The sequence below is a fragment of the Chamaea fasciata genome, unplaced genomic scaffold, assembly GCF_029207755.1.
Source record: "Chamaea fasciata isolate MVZ Bird 193981 ecotype frontalis unplaced genomic scaffold, bChaFas1.0.hap1 SCAF_7, whole genome shotgun sequence".
Taxonomy (NCBI): Eukaryota; Metazoa; Chordata; class Aves; order Passeriformes; family Sylviidae; genus Chamaea; species Chamaea fasciata.
Window position 1 is genome coordinate 43,802,176 of NW_027094092.1, and position 19,293 is coordinate 43,821,468.

At 34.6% G+C, this 19,293-nt stretch overlaps 1 long non-coding RNA gene across 2 annotated transcripts in view; it reads right to left on the reverse strand.

The window, feature by feature from the left end:
- LOC136291791 (uncharacterized) overlaps positions 1–19,293 on the reverse strand; it is a 47,711-nt gene that overhangs the window by 12,524 nt on the left and 15,894 nt on the right. The window contains exon 6 of one of the 2 annotated variants that reach the window (XR_010721726.1): positions 13,608–13,734. This is a non-coding gene — a long non-coding RNA (uncharacterized lncRNA). Of the gene's footprint in view, positions 1–6,403; positions 6,494–13,607; positions 13,735–19,293 lie in introns of those variants that run through there. The other variant, XR_010721725.1, reaches the window with a different exon arrangement.

Sequence of the window (19,293 nt, forward strand, 5' to 3'; positions counted from 1 at the left end):
GCTGCTTTCAGTCTCCATTTCTTCCCTCAACACTCATCACTCCTAGGCTATTTCTTCCATTAACTTCAGTAACATTTTACAGTAGAATGAATATTATTGGCTTAACACATGAATCTGCCCCAATAGGCACACATTCATGGGTAAAAAATGTTTGACTTCTGTTAGATAATTAAACTTAGGCAAAGATACCACATGCGAGGTAGTGTGCAGACTCATTGAAGTCTACAGATGAGATAAGAGGTACTGGCTTAGGGGCACCCAATCAGAATGATTTAGAAACTAAGTTATGTTGATATGGGTTGAAATTAAGGAGAAAAATTTGCTTTACATGGGCATGAAATTTTTCATAAAAGAGAAGACAAAGATTCAGACCCTTCTTGTCAATATCAAATATATGGCATGCACACTCATCATAATACTTGCTTATGGTTCTACAAATAATTTTCTTGGCACTCCACAGCTTCTCCACTCTGTAGCCACACAGCCCTTTTTCCTTCAAACTGGGCTTTTATCTGCCCCTAATACTTTCATTGTCCAATTGTCCTGTGTTTACTTTAACACTATGATTGGTTTCTGTCTTTTTCTTCACTTCCTCATTTCCTAAGGAAATAATTCCACTTGAGAGGAAAAAAGTTGCAGGATCACTAATATCTATCAAACAGCAACAAGCTTAGGCTAATTTATTTCCTTAATAGTATTAATGGCGTGAATATCCTGGATTGCATCACTCAGTGAGACTCTACAAGAACAGAGCAGAGTGGGGTTGTAAATGGTGTTACTGCTTTTTTCCTAGGTTTTAGACCTGCACAACAGCTACCCTTATTAAGAGTTGGGTTGGGGCCTGGGAAGGGGGTGGCATTGGGGTCTTTTCTTTGTTTTTGTTGTTGTTGTTGTTTGTTTTGGTTTTTTTTTAACAGATATCTTGGACAAACCATAGAGATCTAAGCATTTATGAGCTGCACAAGTGAAGTCAAATAGTTTTCTATGTGGATCTTGCCTGACAACTGGGATTTTAAAAGTTATAACTGGTTTCCATATCTTATGTTTACAAGGGTATGGATACTGTTTGCAAGATGATAAATGGCAAGTTTGCCCTTATTTGCCCTAGGTCCTTGCCATGGATGATGTATAAACTAAACCCAAGCACACTCAGTCACAAGACAGTTTGACAAAAGGAAGAAAAGTACAAACAAGATTTAACCCTAACTTGTTGGTTCCCATAGATGATGAACTGACCTCTGTGACTTTGAAGTGTAAAGTTAGCTAAGCAGCTGTTATCTATTCTTTGTTCTAGACTCCATTATTTTTATTCTAAATCCAGTTTCACACCTCATCTTTCTGCCACTGACCCATTAACAAGATAACTTTGGTCAGGTGTATTGCACTACTGTCAATGCATCACTATTTATCATTCAAGAAAAAAACAGGAATAACAGACACACAGTCACACAGTGCATCAACAGATTTGGAACTGCTTTTACTTTCCAAGAATAAACCTATCCTGTTTCTCATCTGAGGCACCCAACTGCTGATCAGTTTCATGGCTTATATTTCAGTCAGTAAATGCACCTTAGAGCAAGTTGTATTTCAGTATTAATTTGGAGAGCATATTTCAACAATAATAAAATTAAGACAGCCACAGACGTGATTTTTTTTTTTTTTTTGCCTCTTTGCTGGAAAACAATTCAATATGTTTCCTATTCCTTCAACAGGTAGGTACAGTTTGTACCTGAGCACAGTTATAGGTTTCCTTACAATCTTCCACAACTCTCAAAGGGAAAGTAATCCTCCTAAAGCAAAAGAAGCAATGTTTTCTGGTTTTTGTTTGTTCTTTTAATGTTTGGTTGTTTTTTTTTTTTGTTTATTAATGTAATTCAAAATAGAAATGCTCCCACATAGTTAAAAATATATGAAAAACACCACTTGCAGGTTACTTCAGTACAGATCAATTTAATACAGAAAGTTACATTCCAAAGTGGAATTAAAATATGTGTGGCAAAAAAAAGCTGCCTTTTTTTTTTTTTTTTTTTTTTTTTTTTGTGTGTGTGTGTGTGTGTGTGTGTGTGTGTGTGTGTGTGTGTGTGTGTGTGTGTGTATGCAAGGAATTTGTGAGTTTACCTTACAATTATAATGTTGCTGCTCTGGAAGGGGCCTGGTTTTATTGTGAAGCATTATGGGAAAGCATCAGAAGTGGCAGAGCAGATTGTTCTTCAAGAGAAGGCAGCCCAGGAATTAATGACATCACAGCAGCAGAGGCACGAATAGCAGGGCTGCAGTCCCACCATCCACGAGCAAGATGAACAGAATAGGTCCAGTGACAACAGAAAGGTGCAGTCAGTCCATGAGCACCAGGCTCAGCCACACTCACCAGGCAGCAAGGCGAAACAGAGTACAGCTAGAGCACAGCTCAGGCACGGCGAAAACTCTGAACTTAAATGCAGTTTTTGGGTCAATAGACAAATTATGTGTGGGTGGGGACCCCAGAAGGGCAGTTAGGGCCTGCTCCTACATGATAGATCTTGACAAGTACACGAATAGGAGGTGTAAGCAGTTAGGAAATACATTTAAAGGACCTGTACAGCTGACCCTGTTCCACCCTTTTTGAGCTGAAGGATTTAAAGGAAAACAGATAAAGGTTTATGTAGCTGTAATCTATTAGATAAACAGGCAATCCACATACATGGTTACTATGTAGGGGTTTGTATGGTTTTCAGTAAACAGAATTCACAGTACCATATACATCAAATTATACAGATCATCAGCAACACAAGTTTAGTAAGTCACATCTGTGTTTAGAAATACACCTTATAAATTAAATTATTGCCCAAATACAGATATGCTTCAATCAAATTCCTTAAATATCAAAACTGTGACTCATATGTCCACAGAGAATATATTTGTCAAATATTGAACTAGCAATATTCCTTGCATACATCTATTCATCCCATAAAACACTTGTCTACTACAGAAGCAAATACCCAAAGCCCAAACAAATCAATAAACTTTATGCAATAAATAATAAAATGTGTATGTATGTACATACAACTCAGTAAAGTTATTGTACAAGACTCTTTTTTCCTTTTTTCATTAATACCATGTTCAGCAATCTAATATTTGCAGGATTTATATGAATTATTATGGGGTTTTTATTGATGTAGTTTGCAAAACCTTGTTAATTCAGTGGGGTATCCTTCACACTTAGCAATTACTGGACCAAGTCTGGCCGATGTCACCATGCAGTGGCCAAAATAGCTATTAATTTTCATGAGAATCTCCTATGCAGGAGTCTTAGGTTCACTCTGTCCTTCTAGCTCCTTAAACTTTGGTGACTTTAACAACCTGCTCCCATTTTCTTATTGGTAGCACTTTCATGCTCCAAATAGTATTTGGAGTGCAATACTGTAGGATGTTTAGGCCAGAAGGTGCTTGGTACATAAGGAAACGGTACCCTGACATCAAGGTGTAAAAATTGGGTCAAGTTATTAGTGAGTTTAATTTCATAAAATCAGAGTGCACCCTCCCACTCCAAGAAAACAAAGCAACGCTCCGATTGTCAATTCATTTGGCTAGGTTTGGAAAAGCCAAAGAGTAAGCATATGATGCAAAACAAATACATTAAATACATGACAAGCAATTAAATAATCTATCCACATGAAGAATAGCAATTATTGCCTGATACTGCATATGATATTTCCTGCTCAACCATTATGGCATTGCTGATTTTGTATAGTTGTCAGTTCAAAATTTCACTGAAGTGAATTCATTAATCATAACTTCTGAAGAACCTCTGTGATATGAAAACTCAATCTTTTCCCCCTATTCTAGCATACACATGTATTTTTAGAGAAAAAATTCTGCAAAGATCAACACTAAGCCTGGAAATTATACTTTTTATTATTATACAATTATATATTTTAATTTTATATTTTATTCACCTCTGTGTGTAGTTTACTGCTAAGATCTTTGTTTCATCAATGCTATCTTGAGAGCAGTAAGGCTCGTTTTGCTGCTCCTGTAACAAGTCTTTGGACTTCCTTCACACAAGATAAGCTCAGCTTTGACAGGTGTATTTGGTACTCCCTTGTGGTTGTCAGACTAATAAATTCTTCAGGTTTCAGATGCTACTTTCCCTTTGGTCTGTTTACAGAACTAGTTAACCATAAAAAGTGACATTAACCTTTATTTTAATGTCCCCTTGATGATACTGCATGAGGCTTTCAGGAATTTACAGACAAGACCTGGAGTTATTGTAACACCACTCTGAGCTCATTTAGTATTGGCAACAGGATGACAGATGTGGTCAGTCACTAGTAACAGGAAGCAAAGTTGAATGGAACTACTTCTAGTGCAAATTTCACAATGCATATTTACTTAAATGAGATTTGATATTTTATTATAACCTTGGATTGTTAATTGTTATACATGTGGTTAGGGTGATTTCATCTCTAGACTATTATCCTTGAAGTAGCTCTGGAGAGGCAGACATAGCATCAAAAAATGTTATCCAGAAGCATTAGTTCACTCCTTGCACACTATAGGTATTTTAGCATAAAACCATACTGTATTATGAGTCTGAAAGCTGAAAGGTCTGAAATCCTTTAGTTAAGTCAGCCTTCACTTTACACTGGCAGTTGATAAATATATATTTCAGGCCTTTACTGTTTTTCAATAGGCAGATGAGTGACAACAGAAATAACTGAATTTTAATTAAAAAAATCTTATGGAAAACACTGAGATTTCAGGGCTATGTAGAGGGAACCTTACAAGACAAGGGTCTGTCACCTGAAATTTCTTTGCTCTTCGCAATTCTACCTTGCTATCCCCCTTCCACTTTATTTGGACTGCTATATTTTCTGTAGTTTTTCAAAGATTTGGAGCCCTGGATCTGACACTTTCATAATGCAAGCAAAACTCCATGGTTTATATTAAGATTTCTTTTAAAAATTATACAGAAATGCTAAAAGCATGGTAGAACATAGTTTCTGGGTTTGAATGTGTCACAATCAAGTATTAAGTAAAATTGTGTACAAAAATGTGATATTGAAAGAAAGTTTTTTTGTAAAATGTGAACAAATGCAACAAATTGTTATGACTACAGTGGTAAAAATTACAGCTGAAATTTATGGATTTAGGTACTATTAACACTGAAGGTAGTAATAGTTACTCTCAGAGGTTTTCTTTGAAATGCTTGTCACTTTTGCAAGTGACAACATATAAGCAAAAAGGAATAAATCCACAAAAATTAATAGTAACTGCATCTTAAGATACCAGTGCTTTATTATGAGTTTTATGCTTTAGTTCATTTTCTTCTTTTCTGCTTCTGTGTTTAAATTGTCCAGCACTTTTTTTTGTTTTCCTATAGATATATGGCAACGCAAGACATGGTCCCCTGAATTTGCTCTATCTGCCACTAAAGAGCTTGCCTTAAGCATTATCCAAATGCTGCTTGAGGCTTGTCTTCTGCCTGCACTTGTGGTGATTACTTCTGTCTCACCTGCATTATTTCTGCATAAAGAGCAGTGGCTAGGCCTGTGTCTGTGAAAATTCCTGTAATTATTTCTGAATATGAAGGTGCATTTTCATGCAAAATAGACATGAATTCAGATTGATAGATTAACAAAATCCATCAGCAACCACCAAGTTACTGAAAAAGTAACTGAAGGGAACATAGGAAAATAATGGCCCCGAATAATACTCTCATTAAATTATAATTATTTTAATTTTCATGTAATAAGACAACTAAATAAAACAATATTATTGTTGAAACTGTGGTTCATTTATGTTTCTTGTCTTCCAGAGAAAAAGAAATTAAGAGTTTTTTGTCTCTTCAAGTCCTAGTTACTCAACTAGCCTTTGAAAGATTAAGGACACTAATAAATGAAATTCCCAGTTCTGTCTGGATATACAATCTTACATAGACTTAATAGAATTTCAATAAACCTTTCCAAAGATGCCTAAATCCTATCATATCCAATTGCTCTTAACATTTTTAATGAAATCTCTCTAACTTTCCAGAGTTCAGTTCCCTAGACATAATAAAGTGTCCTAGGACAATAGGAAATTAACGTGTCCACATATACTTTATACTTAGTGAGAAAAGGATAAGTTCCTTAGTTTTTCAATTAATCTTTTACTCCCTTTCCTATCCTCAAATCGAAGTAAGCTAGTTTGAAAGTTGTGTTGTGGTATTCCTGTGTAGAATGTGATTTGGGGTGTGAGTTACTCGCAATAGCTTTATAAGTCTTAATGAGGTTCTAGTACATGAACATAATAAAAATTACTCTGCCCGGAGCTCTCTGAATAGCACTTGCTGTTTTTTTTTCTGGCAAATCATAAGTCATTCCTTCAGAAAATCATATAATGACCAATCAAATTAAGTCTGTTTTATACCAACAACACCTACCATGTGGAGAATTCAGTAGATCATGCCTGTTGTAGCACAGTAGCTTTTGTTAACACCATTCTTGAAGGGATGCCTGTGGGAGCCACTGAGCACTGAAATGTTTACAGTTGTGCAAGGTTCTTAACTACATGGGCTGGTTTAGGCAATCTGCACACTGATTACAGAAACACTGACAGGTGGTTTGCCTGATTAGGCTGAGGTGTCATTGGCTTCATAAAGACTGCCAGACACTGGGAACAGAAATACTTTCAGAGCTGAAATTAGCAGAGGAACTGAAGTTTAAGTTTGCCACTAAGCATTATATTTGAAAAGTAACATCATGATCATCTGGGGAATTGCACTGATGTAGTGTAGTCCTTTAGAGATAGTGATAGTGTTTGTAATTAAACCAGCTCTTGTGCTGTGTTCCTTTTTAGAATCTGAAATCATGAGACATCTACCACAGAGCTGTCTTAGATGACCAGTAGCTAACCTGTTGCTGCCTTCCAACTAAATTTAATATCTACTTTGGTCTTGTTACCTGCTGATTCCAAAAGAGTTTGTTGTTAATGAATTGGGAGGTCTTGACATTTTATGCTGAATTTAAAGTTAATATGTTTTCTTTGAAAATACACACAACTTCTGAAAACACATCCAGTGGTTGGAAGTAGTAAGGAAATGAGTTCTCTTTCATTAACATGAGACTTGAAGAGTGCTTTTGAATTTATTCTTGACACTGAGATTCATCCTTTTTGAAAGAGGATGAATCCTTTTTTAAAAAGGATCACTTTTTGAAAAAGTGAGAAGGATAAAGATTGCCATGAAAAGATTATTTCACTAGATTCTACATACAGTGATGCAGAGTTGGAAGAATTTTAATAAACCTTATTGGAATAGAAAGAAAAAGAAAAAAATTCAATTCAACTATTTCAGACTATACAAAATTTTTGAGTAGAGATAAATGTGCTCTTCTTTAAGATAAACTGCATTTGAATTAATGGTATTTGCTATTTATTTCTTAATTTCAAAAAACTAACTATTAAAAGATGTTAAGTCTAAAAGATCTAAATAGGTTACATTTAGTTTATAAAGACTTTTATAAAATCTGGGTCAACTTTGAGTGAAATACTTACTTAGAGAAGGCTGTTGCATATACTTATTTCCCTTAAAATGAAGACTATTCTTCCACAATGAACGAACATTTCACATTTCCTCATTGATTTTATTTTTTTATTAATAGTTTCTTAAAGAAAGAGTTTGAGGCTATTTTATATTTTAATTCCCTTCACTGTTAAACCTATATAGGATATTCTTAGGCTGAGCAGTTGATACATTTTATTAGTCCAAAATATGTAATGTTACACGACCACCACACCAGACAAGCAAGAACTAAACAAAACTAAGTAATTTGGAATTGCTTATGTAGTTAATCTTTTGTCTGAGTATATGTGTGAGCAAGAAACAGTAGTTAATAACATATATCTGATTTTGTTATCCAGCCCCTAACACACCTCTTTCCTTGTAGGTTAGATTTTTTTTCTATTTTAATGACGAAGTTTGATGCAACAGAAAGTGTTCAAATCTTCCTAAATTTCCTAAAACCTGTAACAGCTCACCACTTTAATTTTTTGTATGCCAAGTCTCCGTAAGCCAAGATGAATAGGAATACACGATCCTTGGCAGTAGACAGAAAGATCTGAGGTTTCTGTGACGCTCTCTATGAGAGGTCAAACTGTGTAACAATACATTGCAGAATGAAGTTAAATCAATCTGTGTATTTGGATTGCATCAATATGACCATAAGCAGCATTTATGGATGAAATTTTCAACGCTCTGTGTTACATACGCTGTGGTTTCATCCTTCAAGTTTAGTTTATATAGCGTGAAGGTAAAGCAGAGGTGAAAAGAGAATAGTTATTCTCTTCTAGCATGTAAAGTGGGAAGCATCAAAAAACAAGCTTAAAACAGAGTATGTGGTTTAACCTCTCTTACCATTTTGGAGTTCTACTTAAAGGTAAAAAAAAATAATAATAAAGGACTAATAAACTCAGAAGAAAAATCTCGTGTACCATTTTTAAATACAATGGTATGTTTCTTTTTTATAGGACAGCATAGTGGGAAACCAATATGAAAAGAATAGGAAATACTCTACTGTAAATATTCACAAATTGTCACATAGTGCTCAGTGTCATGGACTTTTGGTATGGTCACATTTGTTCTGTGCAGGACAAGACCAGGTACGTGTTTTAAAATACATTATTCTTCTTTATAAGTAAAAGACCACTATTTGAAAGACATATTTATTTTGTTGTCAGTTAGCATAAATCTGAGAAACATTATTATAACTGGTCTAGCAGAAAGCTTGATATTTGGACCTGTTGGTAGTAGATGTGATTCTGTATTCTCTTTGGCTCTCTTTTCCAGGGAAAATACATAAAGATTAGAGTTAGTGCATCATTATTTTTGCGGCTTGAATAATTTTGAGATTGCATATGTATATATGTATTGCATATCTGCTTGGTGACATGATATGCAATATCAGTATTTATCTATCAAAGAGTAGATGCCCTACCCTCCCAAATTATATTTAGAATGATCTCCTGGTACAAGAGGAAAATTGCATGCTGTGGGTCTGAACAGTCTAGATTAGGAGTCTGCATGAAAAAAACAAAAACAAACCATGGTGGCTTTGTTCTGGGGTGGTGGGGTTTTTTTTTGTGCTGTTGGCATTTTTTTGTTTGTTTCGGCTTTTTTGGTTTTTTTGCATGTGTGTGTGTGTTTTTTGGTTTTGGTTTTATTTTTCCTGAGGGCATAAGCATATGAACCCTACGCATCTAACATGTAAAGTCAAAAGTATAAAGCATTCTCCTGTCCACTGATTTGATTTCAGGCAAGCTTATTTATTTATTGTTTCAACAGCTGCTTCAGAAAATCTTAGGGAACCTGAGACTGTGGTTTAAACTCTGTTTTGTAAATCTGGGTTAAACATCCCGAAGCAGACAACATATGTTCTCCATATTCCGGATGTTCTGTGTTACTGTCTGCTTTGCTTGTATATACAGATTTTTGAAAAAAAAAAACAAAAAACAAAAAACAAAAAACAAAACTATGACAAGTAGATCAGATGAAGGTTTTGGAGCCTGGCAAAGTAACACAGCCTAAATCAACTCTGTACACTTTTATAATTAGCAAATTAAATCTATTTATAAAGGTGTTCCTTTTGGGACATTTCTCCACATTTCTGTATAAATAATATATTATTATTGTATAAATATATTACTGCTAAAATTCCATTAAAAATTCTTGTCTTACAATAGCAAGCCTAAATAGCAAGACTGCTATTTAGCTGTACTACCTACACTCTTTGCCATTTATATTGGACTCCATTTTCACTATGGTGTAATATAAGGGTTTTTCTTTTTTACAGCACTTTTCTTTGATGGCTCTTACAACAAACAGGACAACATTTTAGAGTGACCATCCAATTCACAGTGTAGAGTGCACTCACAGCTGGATGGATTAAGGAGTGAATGGGAAGCCCCATAGTGCCAGTGAGTAGTGTGCAGGTGAATAGCATTCAGTTTAGACTTTGCTGTCTTAAAATATTTATTTCAGCTAAATGAGAATCAGGAGTTCATAAAAATACAGGGTGAAACCTGACTGTGATTTGACATACCATCTAGGCTTACTTTTTCAAGCATACATCTGGTGTCCTGAAAATCTATGTTTTTGTTTTCAAAAATGCCGCAAAGAACTCACTAAACAGTCCATCTTTTTTTTTTTTTTCCTTTCTTTTTCTATACATAAACTCCTTCTGCTTTATCATGCATAAATACAACTAAAAGCACGTTCAGAGTACTTGGTCTCATTGCATTATTTGTATTTGCCCCTCCATCTGTAGAACTTGAGGCTTAAGTGGAGGACAAAAGTGACAGATGTACAGCAGTGCAAAAGGTACTATTTACTAAATGTATCCATCAGGCAGTAGAGAAGAGATAGGTTTTTAATGCCTGGTTTGTCTGCATTATTTACATACCCTAACAATGTGCGGGACAGCTGGGGGCAACAGGAAACAGGGGTTTGAGAGTGCACTGCACACATTGCTTCCTTCAGCACATTCCGCTTGGGAAGAACAATGAAAAGACTTTTGGAAGATTTAGTAACTGACTTGCAAAAGAAAAATATCAAAACATGATAGAGGTATGAGAAGACAGCCCTTGAAGGGGGAAGAGCAAAAACGCCTTTTATGTATTGTCTTGCCGGACAGTGAAGGCTCAGCACTCTGTCGTGTTCATGGAGGGACCTGGCATTTCTCTTAGCAGATCAAAAGATTCAGATAGCTGCAAAATGTTTCATATCCAGCTTGATGCAAGTTACTCCCTTGACAGGTCCAGTTGTAGTTCATGTAATGTATTCATCAATGTGGAATGAATTCCTTAAATAAAGGTTTAAATAAAGAAGGGGGGCTTGATCCTGCATAGCTTTTAATAACAATAATTCCTTCAGCTTCAGAGGTGGCTCCTGTAGTAGTTGTGCTGGAAGTACTCCAGGTAGCAGAAACAAGTCCTTTGTCTTATGTATGGAACAGAGAGAATGTAGTTGTAAACAATCTTTTGAATACAATTTTTCTTGTAACCACAGAGAGTAAGACAATTTTTTTAAACTGTGTATACTTAAGGAATCTCTCTTTAAAAGTGCTTAATTTACCTGATCCTACTCTAATTATTACCTTAGCCTGATAATTCTGGGCTGGAAAGCGTCAACTATTTTATGTGTCATTCTAAGTAGATATTAAGGATAAGAAATTATTTTTCTGGTTTAAAATAGAAAAGGAGTGTTGCAACATGTAGAATTACATAGTCCTGAGTTATGTAAATCAGAGTGAACTGTGAAGTCCAAATATAAACCTACACCTCTAAGTAGAAGGAGATTTAGATTAGGCCAGCTTTCTTAAAAATGCTTCTTCCTTTGATTATGGTTGTATTTAATATTTAATATGTACATTCAGGTAATGTAGCTGTTTGAACACTGACATATATGTATGCTGTGGCATTGCTTAAAAGAATCAAACCTGATAAGGAATTTGGAATTATCCAAACTTGTCTTAAACACTGTCAGGCTTGGTGCGGTGATCTCTGGGGAGCCTATTCCAGTGCCCAGCCACCCTCTGGGTGAAGAACCTTTTTCTGATATTCAGCCTCAACCTCCCCTGACACAACCTCAGGCCATTCCCTCAGGTCCTGTCACTGTCACCAGAGAGCAGAGATGGGTGTCTGCCTTTCCTCTTCCCCTCACAAGGAATTTGTAGACTGAGATGAGATCTTCCTCTTCTTGTTCTTTCAGCAAGCCACTTGCATCCAGTCACAGATTCCTATAGAACCCTGCTTGCTAGATATTATACAAAGACAGATGTGCAATGCAGAGCATGTGTTTTTCTTTTGAAATAGGTGAACCAGGTCATATGACCTCCCTATTATGAGTGATCTTTCTACATACTCAAAACTACTCAATGTTTTTCTTCAATTTTAGCAGACTTGCTCATGAACATTATAATAGTTAATGAATAGGCCACTATTATTTAAGACAGAAAATAATTTGAATTCTATGAAAATCAACCCCTAACCTTTCCAAACTACCTCAGATCAATATACCTGGAGATGTGCAGAAAACTCTGAAAATCAGAGAAATGAACTGCATTTTTTCACACCTTTTACTAAAGAGAAATTTCTAATTTTGCACTGCTTTCACTATTTAAATAAATAGCAAAGAACCAGAGAATATTCTGAATTGCATGGAACCCATAAGGATTGTCAAGTCCAACTCTTAAGTGTATGGCACATATAGGGATCAAAACTGCAGTCTCGATATTATCAGCATCATGCTTTAACCAACACAGCTAATGTCAGGATTGTTTTCCCACTAGTTCATGCTTTTCAGTTACTGAGCTTTGTGATAAGGAGATTAAGTCATGACTCATAGCAGGTTAAATATTCTAACCTGTAGTAAGAATCAGTAATTTGAAGATAAAATGCTTTAGTTTTGTATTTTCCAAGCCTATTTTTCTGTGAGATACAGACAGACATTTTTATATAGAGATGTAAGAATGTATCTTATGTATTTTAGTACCCTCACCTTTGTAAAGGAATGATGTTTAAAAAAATATTTCAAATTAACATCTAGATTTTGCTTTCAAACACCCCACTATGCAATTTGGATTTTGAATACTACATTTCCTCAATATACAGAGAGGACAGACAGAGTAAAGAAAGTGCAGCAAAAGCAATCTGTGTCTATTGGATATTTAACAAAATTGTGTGTCTCTGTGTTCATAACATAGAGCATCTTTTTGTTGAATTTCCTTTGATACATTTGCACTCAGTGGTGACAAACAAGAATCATGAATCAGTTTGAACAGTGCTTTAAAGTATTTTTCCTTTCACAAGAGCAGGTGTAGAATTGTTACGGAATGTGAAATATCCATGTCTTCTGCAAAGCCACAATACTTGCTTTTTTTTTCTTCTAATTTTTTTTTACTGTTACTTTTTATCCTTATATTTATAGTGTATTGAACAGTTTTCTCTAAAGGAAGAACTCTTCCTGAATCATGACTAGCGTTTCCAATCAGCCACCAATGATGAATTGTAAATAATTAAAATGAAGTCAAGACTAAACTGAGCTATATTCATACTTTTTATATATCAAGATGTGTATAATGAATATTCTGTGTAAGAATACAAAACAAAAATTTCAAAAGACAACTTGTGATTTTCAAACATCTGGAAAGTTGAGGTCTACCACATTTAAGTTATTTGCCCTATTCTTTTTCATCTTGATACAGGTATATGCTATATGCACAGAGTAGATGTAGAACTTTAGAAGACATGAGCACATTTGAAGAGATACTGTTAATACAAAGTGCAGAGCAGCTGCTTGACTTCATTTTTAAATCCTTCGAACAATTTATAGGACTTAAAAGACTCAAAGGGTGTGATATTTAAAAGATTTGATTTAACCATGAGCTAAAGGCTTTGACTACACAGTTGCTAAGATGTCTTTTTATGCATAATGTGCTAAGGATCTGTAACATGCACAAAAATGGGACATTTAAAAATAATTTGATACCGTTGAGCAGCATTTGCTGCTGAATAACTGGGTGCCATTCTTTAATAACATAGAGAAAGAGAGGAAATCAGACTCAAAGTATTAAAAACTTTTAATTACATACCTATTATTCTTCACTTTGGACAAATTTGTCATGCTTGTGGATATCTGGTAGGTCAATGGAGGCTCAGCAAGTTCTTTCCCTCATGTTTTGTCCTTAAAAGCATCTTTGTGTTAAATTTTTCATCTGCCTGTGATTAAAAAAATCTGTGAGATATACCATAGGAAAAACTTACTTTTGAGAAAAAAATTACTCTTTTGCCAAATCCATAGCAAAATATTTCTTAACTTGTCCAATGTCATCTCACCTTTTTAAATCAGCCATTTATAGCAATCACAATGATCCTCATCCAGAAAAACAAGGATAACCAAATTAAGCATCTTAGAGAATGAATATTTGTTCTTACTTTTGACAACTTTAGGGCCTGTAAAATTTTTTTATACTATTGACTATGCCAACCTTTTGGGCTCACATGAGAATGGAACATGAAAACAACTTCAGCAACATTAAAACTGACTCCAAGTCTTCTTTCCAGAGTTATCAAAACTCAGATGAGTTAACTAACATTTGCTCCATTAATATTTCCAAATACTGAAAATTTAAAAGTGGACATTAAAAGTTCAAAATTTAATAGCACTGATCTAAAGAAACTTGAAGAAAGATTGTTTCTTTTCCCTGAACTAAAAGAACAAGGTAGGATTTTTCTTTTTTTTCAAAATAATTTTTTCATCATGTTTTGTTTAGTAACACCATAATGGTTACGGAGCTGGAGGTATTATGTCTGTGGCAAAGTTTTCAAGCAGAAAGCTAATAAACAGATTCCAAATAGAGTCATTACTTTGCCTTCTTTACTGGACTGTTTCTCTTAATGATTGTGCTCTCTGCTCAGCAATGCCTAGCACCAGTTTTATCTTATTTATGGTAGAGTTAGTTAGCTTGGGACATGCTATAAACTACATCTCTTAAAGGAAAGAATGACAACATAAAATCTGTTATAGTAAACAAGATGTCTGAGGATTAAAGAGAGGGAGTGAAGACAAAGAATTAGAGGGACTTCAAGCCTTTTTTTTTGGAGATGATATGTGGTAATATATTTTCAGCTTGAAGGCAGTTCATTCGTTTTTAATTTATTGTTAACTTCCAGGCCTGAATAAGAGCAAAAATCTGAAAACTAGACATCTCCAAAAGCCAAAACTAAAGAACACCTCTGCCTAAAATTGATATAGAGTTTGAAGCTGAAAAAGTCTGTCCTGAAATAATTGATGAATAATCCTTTATCTTATACGTTTTTCTTGAGTTCTTAATATTTTCTTATTGTGTTAATCTTTGTCCCAATAATGCCAAATAGGTGCTGCACATGCCTTGTTCTCTGAAATCTAGAAAGGTCTAAAATATAATACCATCACTAGAGACTTTATTAATGTGTGGGCCAGAGACAGTAATATAAAACAAAGTTATAAAAAATCTAGTTCAGAATTTTGGATTCTTTGTCCAGCTATGTCAATAAATCACTGTAAAAGTTACAAAAGTTATTTAGGTTACAATCTTCCTTGACAAAATTTAAGTAATTAATATTTAGGAATTAAACTTCTACTTCAAGTGAGTCTGCAGCCTTTCTTTATAGTCAGTAGGGATATATGGGCACATTCTAAAGACAATTCATGAAGCTTCTTTGAAATACATTTATTGATATGTAGTGTGGAATCCTGACTGTAATTTCCTGGTTTTCTGCCCTACCTGTAGAATGACCTTATCCACCCAAAAGTTATGCAACACTAATTTTATCCATATTCATACAGTGCCTCTATTTTCATCCACTTTATAAGAGGCAAAATTACAAAAGAAGCAAGCTTATTATTCACTGCAGAAATGTTTGGATGTGCCAATATAAAAGTGCACTATGAATTCCAAAGCCTCCAGCCTTTCTGTATGAAGGAGGAACTGAGGTGCCTATCTATGTCAGAAACTGCCCTATGATCTAACCTCCACTTTATATCTGTACTTCAGATGTACAAGTACTTCCGAATCTCATTATCAGAACTTCTAATATATAGGGCCTGGGGCACCTATAGATGAGGACAAATTTACTGCTGTATCCAGATGCTGTCTGGAAAGACTGCATCTTTGCATTTGCTTAAGTTTCTCTCCTGCTGAAACATGCATTGTACATTTTCAGCCCTTCTTTTGAGCAGCACAGAACACACTGTATTCTGCAGGTAATTGTAGTTTAAAGGCACAAGCAGTATATTATTTGCTGTAAGTGCTGGGACTTATGTCCACATCTGTAACCAAAATCGATACTCATGCTTATCTATTCCTCTTTCCAAAGACCTCTTTATTTATAGGTGATAAAATTCGGCACTAGGTTTAAAAGGCTCTGAATCTCAAACTTAATTAAGGCACCTGTTTATCACCCAACATAACAAGCCATAAATTATATAGATGTTTCAGTTTATTTTGCACTACAAACATGTCACTTTGATCGATATGGATTTGGCTTCTCTTGTGAACAGGAACATCCTTGAAAGTGTCAGCTCACTTTTTTTTCAGCACAACAGTAGGAAAACTTGATGAATAATTGTCAAACATGATTGACTGGGGAGAGATTTTCAAAGGCACAGGTGCCTGATGCCTATTAGCTATCACTGGAATGTAGGTGCCTGGCTCCTGTTTGTCTTTGAAAGTCTCCTTCCCAGATATATCAAAAGCCTTAGACAGAGTTATTTATCTGAATTGGAAATGACCTTCCATATATTTAAAAGGAGCTGAAATTTATGGAAAATTATAAGGGACTGTGTAGTAGCTTTATCACTTATTTAAGTTGGAAATTCTGCTAGAGATATGGAAAATCTTGTTGCAGGGAATTCCTACTGAAATTCAAAAAAATATATAATATGGTAGAGCTGGAAGACAGGATTTAAAAGGAAAAGATTTAGGCCCTAAATCAGTATAGGGAAAACTAATTAATGGAGTTGATTCACTTCTGCTAACCCGGGAATAGGCCTTACGAAAATTGAATAAGCTACATAAAAAGAAAGCATAACCATATCTTGGAAAGGAGAGTAGTGTACTTCAGTTCCTTCATGATCATCTTAATAATTTTTTTAATGTGGGGACAGTAGGATATTATTCTGGAATAATATTAGTTCCTTGCTCTGTGAGCATAGAGTAAATAGATTGTACTTTAAAACTTGAAGGAATTAATAGCATATGCCTATAGAGTGACAGTAGAAAACCTTTACCTAAACTATTAAAGTACAAGTGAAATTACAGTGCAAGGCCTAGAATAGCCACTTTTGCATCCTAATTGCTCACTTTTCTCTTTTCCTTCATTTACCATCTAATAACTGCAAAAATGAAGGGCCTTGGTTTTGTGTAGATGGGTTATTTTAAGAGATGTCATCTATTACCCTTGCATGACTGAGAGTAGCTTTCATTCCCCCTTAGTATTTTTTAGTACATCTAAAAGGTTTTGGTCAGGCTTCCTATTTGGCAAGTGCTCCCTATTGAGAGTGCACAGCCCCGTTGGAAGTCTCACCAAACTAAGTGTGAATCCGACAGATTAGGACCTGATGATGAGGAGGAAATGTAGGAACACTTCATAAATCTGGTTGATTGAATGCAGTGAAAACAGCCCTCATTTAAATTCCAGGAAGTTTGGTGTTTTCTCTTCATCTCTGTTTACCTTTCATCAGTCAATCTTTCTGGACATAACATCTGAGTTCATTTTTCTTCATGAATTGAATGAATCACAATAAATTGAGAAGTGGTTAACCAAGTGATAGTAAGTATTGCTTTTTTAAACCATATTTTTCTCTACATTAAGAAAATTTTACCCAATCAACAAAAAATAAAAACAGTTCTATGTGATTTAGCTCCCCATCCATTCTCTGTGAGTAGAACTGACTGCAGTGATTTGAAAGTTAATTAAATTTAGAATTATTTATGAATATTAAGATTAAAGAAATATATTTACAGAACTTTGGTTGTATTCTTAAATAAAATTGGGAAACATAGTGCTTAACTGACTGATTCACTTTGTTAATTATGACTCATATGTTAGTTTTGAACTTTGTGGGTTAATATAGAGAAAAGGTTGAGATGAGATACTATGACAAGAATTCCTATACTTTGAGGATTATTTCAATAACTTCTAAATTTGTACTTTTTTCCTACTTAGAAAAGACCTTGTAAGTCTTCTTATATCTAATGTCATTGAAAATAACCCCTAATGAATAAGAGTGAAAGTGTACAATGTATTTTAATGAATTATGTAAATTTAATATCTAAATATTTTTCAACATAAAAACTTTCAAAAAAGCTTAGGGTGCTTTCACTGATACATACATACAGACTACTTACACTAAAGATCAAAAGTATTCTTGCTTGTAGTATTAGTAACTGTAACTCTGCTTGAAAGTTTTTTAAATTCTCACTGCTAAAATTTTGGGAGGATTTGTCTTCTTAATGTGATCATGAAATATTTTTCCCTTCTAGCTCAGCTGGATTGTGAGCTAACAGAAATTAGCAGAGACATGGACTTGTTTTGTATGTTTTTGAGCATGTTCTGTGTCAGATAAAGGTTGTTAGAAAGCTGGACATGTGATGCAATGTTGAATTGAGAAAACTCTGTTCTGTGACATTAGAGTTCCAAAAATGGCAAAAGCTATTTTGAGAGTTGTTTGTACAGTATAGGGTTTTATTCTCTTCCTAATATGACAAACTATGTAGTAAACTTTTAATTTTTTTTTCAGCTCAAGCATTTCAATTAGTTAAGTGACCCACAAGTTGCTTTTCAGCAGCATAATTTTCTTACCTTTATTTTTTCATGAAAACAGTATACCAAGGCTCTGAGTTCCCAACACCATCATAGTAGCCACTATAGATGCATAAAATCTAGACAATTTCTATCCTATTGGTCTTACAATGCAATAGAAGGAAGCACAGTAAAGAACTTTGAAGAGACAAATGAGAAAGCAAAACATGGAATCAGTCTATTCTAAGTACCACACCAATGGTGTGTACTGCTAAATCATGTGGTCTCTCTTGTCTCTCAGCCAAAATATTTACTCAAAATTGAAACCATATTTATTTAGAACTGCTTTGACATGCTGTGATTTCCAAATTAATTTTTAAAATATTTTAAACTTAATCACATGGAGGTGAGAGAGGCAGAAGAAAGAGAAAAGAAAAAAGAAGAACGAGCAACTGCTAGACTCTAACACACCTGGGCCAAACAATGGTGATGGTGTTTGAAACAGCAGTATATCTGATGAGTTTTATTCTGTCTTTTTGTCTAACTACTTGAAATGTATTAAGTGCAGGACCTTATGTTAAGAAACTGGCAAATAAACCACTTCATTTTTGTTGTTAAACAGTAGGCAATAACTTGGTGTAAGAAATTGTCTGAGGCTGACAAAAGATAAAGGCTTGTTAGGGTAGATGTGTAAATTGTTCCGATTTTTCTCTTATGCAGCTAATCAAACTTTGTCTTTAAATTGTTTGTTTGTTATATTTTTGCTGAGGCTTACATCCCTTAGTAAAATTCTTGTATTTATGAGATAACACAGCTGGTAGGCAAAAGGCACAGATTAAAACATGCTGTTGAGCTGAAATGAGGAAATCATAAAACAATAGTTTCTTATGCTCACTACACTGTGAAGTGTAATCCAAATATCAAGTGAAACCTTTAAGGGGCAGGGAGGGAGGAAAACATCACCAAACAAACAAAACCCCTCCACTTTAATTT